A 13,415-nucleotide genomic window follows, 5' to 3' on the forward strand; every position below is an offset into this window, starting at 1 on the left:
ATTGCGCCACCTCACTCGGTGCAAGAGGTAGAGAGATGGTGGCATAAAGTTCTTAATCATTAGTTTCTGCGCCAACGCCACAGTGTGTTACGAGTTGAGACCACATCACACTGTTGATGGTGATCTATCCATGAGACATAAGCTGTGAAGCTCGGCGCTTCCGCGCTGCTATTCAAAATGATTCGGCTATGTGCCAGCGCAGGATTTATCCCCCCTCTCCCTTCTTTCTACAACACTGCACTGTATACAGGCACCCATAACTCTTCCCTAAGCTCCGCTCAGATGGCTCACGCCTCTTTTTGTGAGTACATGCCTGGCCACCACGGGCCCCAGCCCTTGCAGCACTACTTCCATGTCCGTGCTGCAAGTCTATCCTTCTACTGTCTTTTTTCCTCTCTGCCTTTCCGTTGGATGGTATACTTGGTACTGAATGTGTTTGGATCTGGGTTGTGATTTTGGATTCTCGTTTTCTTCCCTTCCAGCACTCTACAACATTTCATTCTTAACTGTATGGTCCCCTTGTTTGGTTCGACTCCTTTTCCAAATTTTACAGAAGTATGGATCACGTAGGGAACGTCACCCAGCACGGTGTGTATTCCACCTCTTGTGCCCAGACGTGCATCAATCGCACTATTGGTGCTTGAAATGGAAACCCCCTATGCAACCTAAAGAGAATGCGCCTGTCATATCTGAGGCATGGGGCAACAGTCTCCTCGCCGGTAATTGTTGCTGTGGCAAGGTGATGCCTCTGGCAAGGGCTCCTGTTTGCAGTGGGTGGTACCATGGCGGAAGGTTCGCACATGAAGCGAATTAAACTTTCATCTGTTGGTGGCCGCAATGCCCCAACAGTCTCTTCAAATGGGAAAGATTATTATAGTTCAGAAAGACGCGACCCCATAACGTTTCTTTCCGTAGCTAGACCGTGGGAAGAGGAGCAATTCAATAGTTTGTCTGTACTTGGACTGATGCGGATACTTTTACTGCAACAAAAGCTGATGCGGATACTTTTACTGCAACAAAACCTTTTTTTTTTTAAACACTGAAAACAAATTTTGGGCAGTTGAGGATAATGGAATGTAGTCGAATTAAATCAGGTGATGCTGAGGGAATTAGATTAAGAAATGAGTCACTTAAGGTAGTAAAGGAGTTTTCCTATTTGGGGAGCAAAATAACTGATGATGGTCGAAGTAGAGAGGATATAAAATGTAGACTGGCAATGGCAAGGAAAGCGTTTCTAAAGAAGAGAAATTCGTTAACATCGAGTAGAGATTTAAGTGTCAGGAAATCGTTTCTGAAAGTATTTGTATGGAGTGCGGCCTTGTATGGAAGTGAAACATGGACGATAAATAGTTTGGACGAAAAGAGAATAGAAGCTTTCGAAATGTGGTGCTACAGAAGAATGCTGAAGATTAGACGGGTAGAACACATAACTAATGAGGAGGTACTGAATAGGATTGGGGAGAAGAGGAGTTTGTGGCACAACTTGACTAGAAGAAGGGATCGGTTGGTAGGACATGTTCTAAGGCATCAAGGGATCACCAATTTAGTATTGGAGGGCAGCGTGGAGGGTAAAAATCGTAGAGGGAGACCAAGAGATGAATACACGAAGCAGATTCAGGAGGATGTAGGCTTCAGTAGGTACTGGGAGATGAAGAAGCTTGCACAGGATAGAGTAGCATGGAGAGCTGCATCAAACCAGTCTCAGGACTGAAGAACACAACAACAAACAACGAGTCTCACCAGAAAATGTGAAAAGGATCGTTATCAATGAAAACTTCCTCTGGTGCCCAATCTACAGTTCTGCATGCATGTAAATATGATCGTCCACGTGGCATACCTGTGAGCATTGCCCCATACAAAACTTTGAACATCGTCCAAGGAATCATCTTTCACAGATATCTTACTCTCCAAACAGATGAGGATCTCTGGACTAATCTCCAATGGCATGGCATACATTTCATCAGATGTCAACAAAAGGGGCTCAAGGATAATCGTACGAATTGTAAGTAGGCTGTTTATGTTTTCTTATGTAAGTAGGCTGTTTAGGTTTTTATATTGGTAACGCCGCCGCCAAGTAGCGCTCTCTGTATGAAAATCACTGGCTGTGCTGTGTGCAGTCTGTGGCTGCTTTGCATTGTTGTAATACTCGCCATTGTAGTGTTGGGCAGAGGCAGCTGGCTGTGAACAACGCGTAGCGTTGCGCAGTTGGAGGTGAGCCGCCAGCAGTGGTGGATGTGGGGAGAGAGATGGCGGAGATTTGTAATTTGTCATGAACTGCTATATTTATATATGATGATATCAAGGTAAATACATTGTTTGTTCTCTATTAATATCTTTCATTTGCTAACTATCCCTATCAGTAGTTAGTGCCTTCCATAGTTTGAATCTTTTATTTAGCTGGCAGTAGTGGCACTCGCTGTATTGCAGTAGCTTGAGCAGCGAAGATTTTTGTGAGGTAAGTGATTTGTGAAAGGTGTAGTTTAATGTTAGTCAGGGCCATTCTTTTGTAGGGAATTTTAAAAGTCAGATTGCGTTGCGCTAACAAAATATTGTGTGTCAGTTTAAGCACAGTTATGTATAAATTGTTCAAAGGGGACGTTTCAGAATACAGGCGGCTTTATCGTAGCTTTTGAAGGGAATATCCTCCCAGAGAAGGTTAGGGTCATCGTGTATCAGTGCGATGGGAAACTGTATGTCCCACCATCCTATGAGATGGCTCTGAGCACTATGGGACTTAACATCTGTGGTCATCAGTCCCCTAGAACTTAGAACTACTTAAACCTAACTAACCTAAGGACATCACACACATCCATGCCCGAGGCAGGATTCGAACCTGCGACCGTAGCAGTCGCACGGTTCCGGACTGACGCGCCTAGAACCGCTCGGCCACTTCGGCCGGCCTATGAGATGCTTCAGGAATATGTGACTTGACTCCATGGCGGACTCAAAATGCAGCTACTGTGGACGATCACTCCACGAAGGTAGTCCTTGTGAACATCCACCTTTGTGTGTCAATTGCATGTAAAATCACCCTCGACATTCCTCAGTTTTCCGAGTTTTCAAGAAAGAACAGAAGTTTCAGGAATATGAATCTATTGACTGTCTGTCACATACTTAGGCACGTAAGAAATATAAATGCCTACATCCTTTGACAATTACGCTAAGATCATGACCATAGCCCCCATTACCTCAACCTTCCCCAAAGCTCATTTCCCACCACGCTCCTCTCCCATGGTTCCCGCAGTACCTTCTCCAACAGCCACTTCCTGCAGCAAGGCAGAGAAGCGTTCTCCTTCTTTTCCATCTGCTTGTGACAGGGCTACACCTCAGCATCCCTCTCCCTGGTAACCCCATACTGGAGGCTGTGGAACCTAGGGCTATGCACTCTTCATCTGTCCCCATGCTCCATGTGCAGAACCCCTTTGAATGGACCTAGCCCATCAAAGGTTACAAAGGTAGTGAAGAAGAATAATAAGAACCGGAACAAGTCTCCTTCTATGTCTCCAGAGGGGCCAGGTACCCCCACGCTGTCAGATTCTGAGCTGATGCTTGTGGATGTAGTCACAGATGACAGGCAGTGAGCCTGTGGCCTCACTGGCCCTCCTGGCCCCTTCACACTTAACAGGGCCACCAGTCACAAATCATTCAGTGGAATTTTAATGGGCACTCCTTTCACCTGGAGGAACTACAACACCTTATTTCATCTTCTGCAGTTTGTAGTGCACTCCAAGAAACGCACTTCACAGGTGACCAATCTCCAACACTCCGTGATTATCGTGCACTCTGTCGGAATTGCGCCGGACCCTAGAGGCCATCTGGATGGGTCAGTACTTCGGATCATACAGATGTAGTTGTTGAATGGATTCTCCTTCGTACCTCGTTGGAGGCAACAGTCGTGCAGGTGCAGACGACCTCAGCGATTAGCATTTGCAACGTTTACCTTCCTCCAGGCGGGCCCCTTACTTACGTTGAAATGACCACATTAATCTAACACCCTTTTTCTCCAGGTTGAAATTTTGCTCAAACTAGCTTACGACATTGAACTGTAATGGTGCACAAGTATGGCACCCTGCCACGTCACCCTCGGGTTCGACGATGCTTCAAGCAATGAGGTGTTGGCACATGCGAAAGAAAGGCAAGAGCTCACAAGTTGATGTGATGTCTAATGTGGGATAATGATGTGACAATGACACAAAATTTCACCACAATTCAGCCCAATACCACCGTGGACGCCTCACACGATGGGAAAGTCGTAACTGCCCCTCTTCCCCACTTTTCACCCCTTCTTTTCACGCCTCTGCGATCGACATAAGAACCGCGACGCCCGGCGTTGAAATCACGCGGTTTTCTTATGAGTACGGGAGGAAAACGTATCAGACACACCGACGCTCACAATCGAGACAAAAAGGCCTCAGGGAGTGGCATAAAGGGCGTCAATGAAACCACCCCTTTTCTTGGGACCTTGATTCCCACACATTTTGTGGCCAGAAACGACAGTTCGCAGTGCGTCCTAGGCGCAAGCAGGCAGGCAGTTGGCATCGGATATGTGTCAAGTGATTGTCTACGTACAGGCGTGTAGAGCTACATCACAGGCTTCTCGAAGAGACACATGTTTAAAATTCTCTGTAAATGTGGGTGTGTGTCACCAAGCATTTTCGCAAATTGGGGGGATCTTAGAGGGACAAAAATGTTCAAATGTGTGTGCAATCTTGTGGGACTTAACTGCTAAGGCCATCAGTCCCTGAGCTTACACACTACTTAAGCTAAATTATCCTAAGGACAAATACACACACCCATGCCCGAGGAAGGAGGACTCGAACCTCCGCCGGGACGAGCTCTTAGAGGGGCACTTTGCCGTTTTATTCACGCCCGTGTCAATGTTGCACCCAGCTGCGTACACACAAGCTCCCTTTGCTTCTTCATATCACGTTCAAATTAAGTCGAATGGTTTTGATCGGCCCCTAGTGGTTTGACCCTGTACACCAGAGAAAAAATTGCGGTCGCACTGCACTCCAAATGAGTGAGATAAATGGGTTTGCAGCCCTGTGATTATCGTTTCGTTTGGAAGGTTTGAATCTCCCAGGAGGTGTCAACAGTGTCAAAAGTTGTCAATAAGGTCGTCCAGTTACTCGTCGCACTACGGACTGTCTTTTCTGACAGCGAAATGTGTGGGAATCAACATCCCAATGAATGCTCTGGTTTCATTCACACTCTTTATGCCACTCCTTGAGATCTTTTCGTGTCTGTTCTGAGCGATGGTGTCTCTGCAGTGTTTTCCTCGGACGCACATAAGAAAACCGCGTGATTTCAAAGCTGGCCGTCGCGGTTCTCACGTCGATCGCATAGTTGTGAAAAGAAAGGACAAGGTATGGGTAAGAGAGGCTATGATGACCTTCCCATCGTGTGACACGTTCACGATAGTATCAGGTAGAATTAAGGTGATATTTGGTACTTGTGAGCTCTGGCCTTTTTTTCATATGTGTCGATGGCATTCTATCTGGAACGCCGTCGAGCCCCAGTGTGACTTCGCAGGGCGCCATGCTTTAGCACCATTACGGAGGAATGTCGCAGCCACCTTTGAGTCAAATCTGAAACTTACGTGTCGCGCTGGAAGACAATTAAGGGGTTTCGAAAAGTGTCCCTTAATTCTGTTGCACAGCGTAGTTTCGTTTGAAGAAAAGAGTTTGATACCGGCATATCGATGGTCAATAAGGTCAGGTTAACATGAGTAGTAGGGACATAGGGCTCCAAAAACAATTTCGATATCCAGTTGATGTACACATTAATTAAATTGATCAATTAATTGAGCTACCCCCTCACCCACGCACACCTCCACCCCCAGATGACGTCATGTCTTTTCCTCAACCCGCCCATGGCTTCCCTGCCCACTGAGCCCTGACTCCCCCCCTCTCACCTACCCTATTGGCGAGAATTTCGAATTTTGGCGGGAATTTCAAAAATAGCTATGCTGATGGCGGACCCGACCCCCCCCCCCCCCCCCCCCCACCTGGGAACTGGCGGGAAGTTAAAAATGGCGGTGCCCTTTCCGGTCCTTCTGGATGAAAAGCCCAAGTGCAGCCTCCAACACATAGAAACTGTCCAGATGCAGGAGAGGAAGGTTGGGTTAGTGTACGTCATTTATTTTGTTTAGGAAACTGAAGTAAATATCGGTCCTAAATGCGTAATTAATCATAAAGATTGATTCTAAAAACACAATTATAAGCTACACAAGGAGTGCTTAAAATCGCAATACTGCTCAAATATTCACGATGCTATGCAGCTGGTGTTATCCTGGTGTGAAAAATGTCACAATATCAGTTGAAACTAGTGACAGACGTAGTCAAACTCTACCCTTCACCTACAAGTTCGGAGGAAAAAAGGGTGGAGTGGAAGGTATCATATTTATTATTTTGGTGGGAAATCTGTTCAACTGACGAGATGTTGTTGTTGGACCGAGAGGAGTTTAATAAATGTATTACCTGTAAGCATACAGATAAGAACTGTATCTATCGCTGTTTGACATCAGATTTTGCTACAGGCACCTCCCCCTGCATTGCTTGACAGTCAGCCTGCAGCCCAGGTAACCAAAGTCAATACATGGTACCACAACTGATCTATACTGCTTCACTGTTTTAATTGCACATCGAAATTGTCGTGAAAAAAAAAAAAAAACACAACGCGTAATCAGCTTGTCATAATGCAGCACATGTACTAGGGAAAATTATCGTCGCAAAGATTACAAGATGATATAGGGTTGGCAGTTTCATGTGCGTTCTCTTCAATGTACAGCCGGGAAGTAGCGAAATTAAGGCACCCTTACCTTCCCACTGCCCTCCCTCTCCCTTCCTCCACCTACGACGGACACAGGCTTTTTCAGACGATCAGCTGCAACCGTACGCCGCCGCGAATTTATCTGTAGAATACCGCCATCCCACCACAGTCACTGGCGGCACATGGCCTGCCCTGAGGCGACACGCCAGGCATCGGCCCTTCACCTATGCAAAAGGATATAAAGCCAACTGAACAACACAAGATGAATGAGGGCCACCCCAAGTGAACCCTGATTGTTCATCTAAAATGCAGCCACACTGTACCGCCTCTATGCCGCCCCGTGGTTAGGGCGCACCTGCATTGGCTAACACACACACACACACACACACACACACACACACAGAAAACCCGCTCCCACCACACCAGCCGTTCCGCGGAGAAGACACTTTTATTCCATGTCGCATCTTTTATAGTCGAACATCTACTACAAAGGCAAAACACAATCATGACGATAATAGATGTCCTCTTTCCATGAAAAAAGGTGCAGTCCATTTTGTTTTAGTTTTAAGACCAAAATTGGTATAGTTTTTACATTCAACTGCAGGATACAACACGCATCTCATTATTTTGCGACGTCCAACGAAGAGCAAATTTTACAGCACCGCCGCCAATCACAGACTGCAGAAGCCTATACATGTCCACCCTGCGACCGCTACGGTCGCAGGTTCGAATCCTGCCTCGGGCGTGGGTGTGTGTGATGTCCTTAGGTTAGTTAGGTTTAAGTAGTTCTAAGTTCTAGGGGACTGATGACCTCAGCAGTTAAATCCCATAGTGCTCAGAGCCATTTGAACCATGCCCACCCTGCATAAAATTGGGAAAAATAATTAGCTGAGAAAACTACCGATCACCGCCAAATGCCCTCGTCGTTACGAATCCGTCACTGGAGTAAAGATAAAGTGACAATTTAAACTCCGAAGAAAAGCATCTATGTTACGCAATTTCTTTCTGCTTGATGGACAAATTACACGACCTGAGTGTCACTCTGCCTCAAATCAGTGTCTGTAAATAAATTGGCATGCAATTGTGTATTACAAACATTTCACACTCATGAAATAACACTACAGAGCACAGCATCTCACGCCATTTGCTCACATATCGGAAAACACAATCAGCTTACGTTTGACAGCAACAAGCTATAATTCAAGAGGACGTTGCTGTTTTGTACTCTATGGCAGGTCCCGTATTGCCAACGTGATGCTGTATCACACTGGCATTTACGAATCAAATCGTGAGAACCTGCATTGTAATAAAAGCCGCTATAAAATTTTACTGCATCTCTCTCTTCCGATACGTCGAAACTAAATGCCATCTGCGTGCTTACATTTGACATTTTTGCTTCTTAACTCCCCTCTACCGAGCTGTCTGTAAAGCTTTTAGCGTACAGCATAAAATCATTCGCTATAGAAGCAGATTCACGTATTCTAGTTTTGTAAGCAATTTGATGATCACAGCCTGTTTCACGCAATTAAATCACATGTCGGGAAGAACACTACTGTTTCGAGGTTTCACAACGAGCTAGAATTCAAATGGTGTCTACTTCATAGTTAGAGTTATGGAGTAAGAAATAACGTAGGAGTTGCGGTAACACCTGTTTTTAAACATGCAATCGAGACGGTGATAATAAAAGCAGTCATAATTCCACGAGAATAGATGTAATCAATTGCTATTAGTTTTATGAGCAAAATCGGTGTAGTTTTGAGAGAACTATGTGTATCCAAACTTCTAACCAGTTATACCACCACTTGTAATAGAACCATCTATACGATTTTATCATGTTTCTCTCTTCCTATACATCGAAAAACAAATACTGTCTGCATATTGACACGAGTATATTATACATACACGTATTGTACCAAAGGAGCTCGTGGCCAGTGGTCAATGTCGCTTGCACACACCTACGTAAAGTTTGATCGACTGTGCTGGAGCAAGGCCATTTCCAACAGACTATCAATTATAAGAGAGGGTTCCTGTGGTGTTCCTTCGTAAGCAGTTTAATACATTGTTTTTTTCGGCTGTAACACATCCAGCCAGCTTAAGACTACAGCTATGTACACCACCATACACTTCCTTTTACTACCATCAGTTTGAGGTCTGTGATAAGTACTAAAGGGACACTAACACATTTCGATTCATTGGCTCTCACAGAAAGCTGGACATCGCTTGGTGCAAACTATGCAGCTCACACAACACATAGGTTGGTAGAAATAAAATGTGGAATAAATCGCAACATATGAAAACTGGAAGAGTCTACAGCATTGCAGAGCATTTCCAACACCTATCTGAAGGTGAAGAACTATGCAGATACTCTCATCTTCCACAGAAACTTGGTAGCAGATGTCTCGTTGTTCCATTTCGAAGAGCATTGTTTCCTCATTTTGCAGTCATGTACATGATTACTATTCTGGTGTTGGCCATCGCTGGAAGGTGCTGTTCACAACATGCGTGACGTAGTAGAAATAAAAAGAGGTACTGTTATGTTATTGATGAAAAAAATAAAAGATACTGTGGGGGGGGGGGGGGGGCATCATAGCATATGGGAATAGGACGAGTCTGCAGCATTGAGGAACGCTCCCAAAAGCTGTCTGAAGGTGATGTCCTCTACATTTAATCTCATGCTCCACATTGATAAGTAGCAGATATCTAGTCTTCCGCCAAGGCTCTCTCCATCTCAATCAAGTGGTGTTAATCAATCATTATGTGGACGGATGGGACGTGAAAGACACCTTTGATTTGGGACGTGAACTGTAATACACACAGCAGTTGATAGCGATCAATTTTAGCAATTTTACCAGTTGTTCCTTAATTTCAACGCCAGTCAATGACATAGCAGAATGCTTCTCAATTTCTCTCTCATCGTTAAAGCACCCCTCCACAATTTACCAAGTACCAAATACTAGATTGTGAATACAGACAGATGACTGCACAGTTCGTCCATTCCGCCATATACACCAAAGTGTACCAAACAGCGTCCTATAGAGATGCAATTAGGTTATCCTCATATATTCAGCACATTGATCTTGCAGAATTTACGATTACAACTGGCTATTTTTTCCTGTGTGGCTGGGCATGATGGAGGATTCTCGGATTCTTAGGATACAGTCGTTGACTGAAAGATCCCTCCCACGTTTTCCTTGATCTATCCTCTCCACAATACAGTCGCCAATGTAATCAGCAACCCACCAGAAGTATGAGGGTTCCACGCCCACTATGTTCCACGTCTCATGAAGGAACAGGGACAGCTGTGTAGATAACTGCTGTCCAGTGAATACTCTTCCACACCACGGCACCCATCTAAATGCACAAGATCTCGCCACATGCGTGGATATCAAGGAGTGTAGCACCTCTTATCGCTGTATAGTAGACATGAGAGTGTTGCAGTAATGTAACAGACGATTAAGAAGGAACGTGTGGTTCATAGGTGATGACGCTCCAGACGGATGGAGTTTGAAACATTTCATGTAAATTAACTGTGCTACCAAGTATGAAGTATTACTTTACCGTCTTGAGTCATTATGAGGATGGTACCAGCATGAGAGAAATAATCGTAGAACATAAACAGACACTCTTATGGCTACACTGTTCTGTACCCAAATATGCTACATTGTTAAAGCCATATGCTTTCTGAAGTATTAGTCATGTGAAATGCAACGCATTTAGTACTCTAATGCAAGGATATATTTGTGCAACATCAGTCATAAAAGCAACCTGTTGGTTTTCTATCCCAATCACTACGATGACAAACTTTAAAATCATAAAACTACTTCCTTCTACAACATTCTGTTGTCCTAGGAAGCCATCGTCAGTGTATATCAGCCGCTCGAGCTGCTTATAAACCTACTAGAACGAAGTCAGGAGACCGCTGTTCTGTAACTTAGGAACTTAATAGATTTCATACGTCTTTTTAAGTCGGAAACGTACATATCCTCAATCGCACTTCCCGCCTCAGGTATGCTTATTATTAGTAGTAGTACTGGTTTTGATGGATGCGGTTATCTGTCACTAGAAAATAGAGCAAAGAAAAACTGACATGAATATTTTCGATAGCTGATACACTGAGCTACTGCACGAAAATGCACCCAAAGAAGCAGCAGCTACTTATGATGGAGTAACCACCAGGATCAGTAGCCAAAGGAGGTGTAGCAGCTGCTGTTTGTAGTGGCATCACCACGGTAGCATTCCTCTTGTACAAAGAAGTCCTGGTCTGCTGTTAGGTGGTTTTCCTCATGTGTAGGCAAATATAGCGATTTCGTCCTAACACCACATCTCTCGAGAACATTCCCCTCACACTACTACAGTTGACATAAGTTGCATCAGTCCACTTTCCTACAGAACACTCTAGGGAATTGCTTAAGTCTGATAAATGCGTTGATTCTTCTCCTTAATACTTAAGGAATAAAATTGCTTGTGAGAACGAACTGTAATTCGGTATTATCTATATTCGAATACAGTTATTAATTGGTTGGTTGGTTGTTTTGGGGAAGGAGACCAGACAGCGAGGTCATCGGTCTCATCGGATTAGGGAAGGAAGTCGGCCGTGCCCTTTGAGAGGAACCATCCCGGCATTTGCCTGGAGCGATTTAGGGAAATCACGGAAAACCCAAATTAGGATGGCCGGACGCGGGATTGAACCGTCGTCCTCCCGAATGCGAGTCCAGTGTCCAACCACTGCGCCACCTCGCTCGGTACGGTTATTAGTTGGTATACATATTTCGCCTGTACGAGTTTGTCAGCAACTTTACATATTTCCCATCAATTTGTCGTATTTACACTGGGGTTTTCTCTATTTTTACCGATTTTATGTCATTTTTTTCATATTTCTTCGAAATTTTTCACATATGTATATGGTCTTATTGCTGGCATACCCATGCGTTGTTTGATTTTATACGATAATAGTGGCGTGTCCTGTACACCAGCCTACGAAAAAACCTAAGTATTCCCCCCTTCCCAATGATTTACATGCATGCATTTTTTATGTCTGCTTTTCTTCGCTCTATTTCCTAGTGAGACATAGCTGCATCCTTCAAAACCAATAATACTACCAATAATAATCATGACTGAGGTGGAAAGTTTGATTGAGGGTACGTACGTTTCCGACTTAAAAAGACGTATAAAATCCGTTGAAATGAAATGAGCGTATGGCATTCTTGGCCGGGAGGCCCCCAAAAACGGTTAATTTCCTAAGAGACAGATCACCAGTACCCTGGCTTCGTTCTAGCGGGTTTATAAGAAGCTCGAGCGGTGGATTTACTCTGACCATGGCTTCCTAGGACACCAGAATACTGTAGAAGGAAGTAGTTTTATCGTTTTAAAGTTTGTCATCGCAGTGATTGGGATAGGAAACCAGCAGGTTGGTTATATCTCCAACGTTGCACAAATGTATCCTGCATTAGAGTACTGAGAGAATTGCATTTCACGTGACTTCAGAAAGTATATGGCTTTAACAATGTAGCATTATTGGGTACAGAACAGTGTAGCCCTAGGAGTGTCTGTTCATGTTCTACGATCATTTCTCTTACGCTGGTACCTTCCTCATACCGACTCCAGACAGTAAAGTAATACTTCATACTTGATAGCACAGTTAATGTTTCAAACACTCTCACAGCTACTATACACCAATAAGAAGGGCTACATAGACGCATCTGGAGAGATCTTGTGCATTTGTATGGGTACCGTGGGTAAGAGTGGCGCAAAACAGTCTTCACTGAACAGCAGTTACGGACACAGCTCGCCCTCTTCATCCATGAGATGTGGAACATAGTGGAGGTAGGACCCTCATAGTTTTGGTCAATAACAGATTAAACTGGCTACCGTATTGCACCTCCCCCCATGAACCATGGACCTTGCCGTTGGTGGGGAGGCTTGCGTGCCTCAACGATACAGATAGCCGTACCGTAGGTGCGACCACAACGGAGGGGTATCTGTTGAGAGGCCAGACAAACGTGTGGTTCCTGAAGAGGGGCAGCAGCCTTTTCAGTAGTTGCAGGGGCAACAGTCTGGATGATTGACTGATCTGGCCTTGTAACAATAACCAAAACGGCCTTGCTGTGCTGGTACTGCGAACGGCTGAAAGCAAGGGGAAACTACAGCCGTAATTTTTCCGAGGGCATGCAGCTTCACTGTATGATTAAATGATGATGGCGTCCTGTTGGGTAAAATATTCCGGAGGAAAAATAGTCCCCCATTCGAATATCCGGGCGGGGACTACTCAAGAGGACGTCGTTATCAGTAGAAAGAAAACTGGCATTCTACGGATCAGAGCGTGGAATGTCAGATCCCTTAATCGGGCAGGTAGGTTAGAAAATTTGAAAAGGGAAATGGATAGGTTAAAGTTAGATATAGTGGGAATTAGTGAAGTTCGGTGGCAGGAGGAACAAGACTTCTGGTCAGGTGAATACAGGGTTATAAATACAAAATCAAATAGGGATAATGCAGGAGTAGGTTTAATAATGAATAAAAAAATAGGAGTGCGGGTAAGCTACTACAAACAGCATAGTGAACGCATTATAGTGGCCAAGATAGACACGAAGCCCATGCCTACTACAGTAGTACAAGTTTATATGCCAACTAGCTCTGCAGATGACGAA

This window comes from Schistocerca piceifrons, chromosome 4 (genome assembly GCF_021461385.2).
Source record: "Schistocerca piceifrons isolate TAMUIC-IGC-003096 chromosome 4, iqSchPice1.1, whole genome shotgun sequence".
NCBI lineage: Eukaryota > Metazoa > Arthropoda > Insecta > Orthoptera > Acrididae > Schistocerca > Schistocerca piceifrons.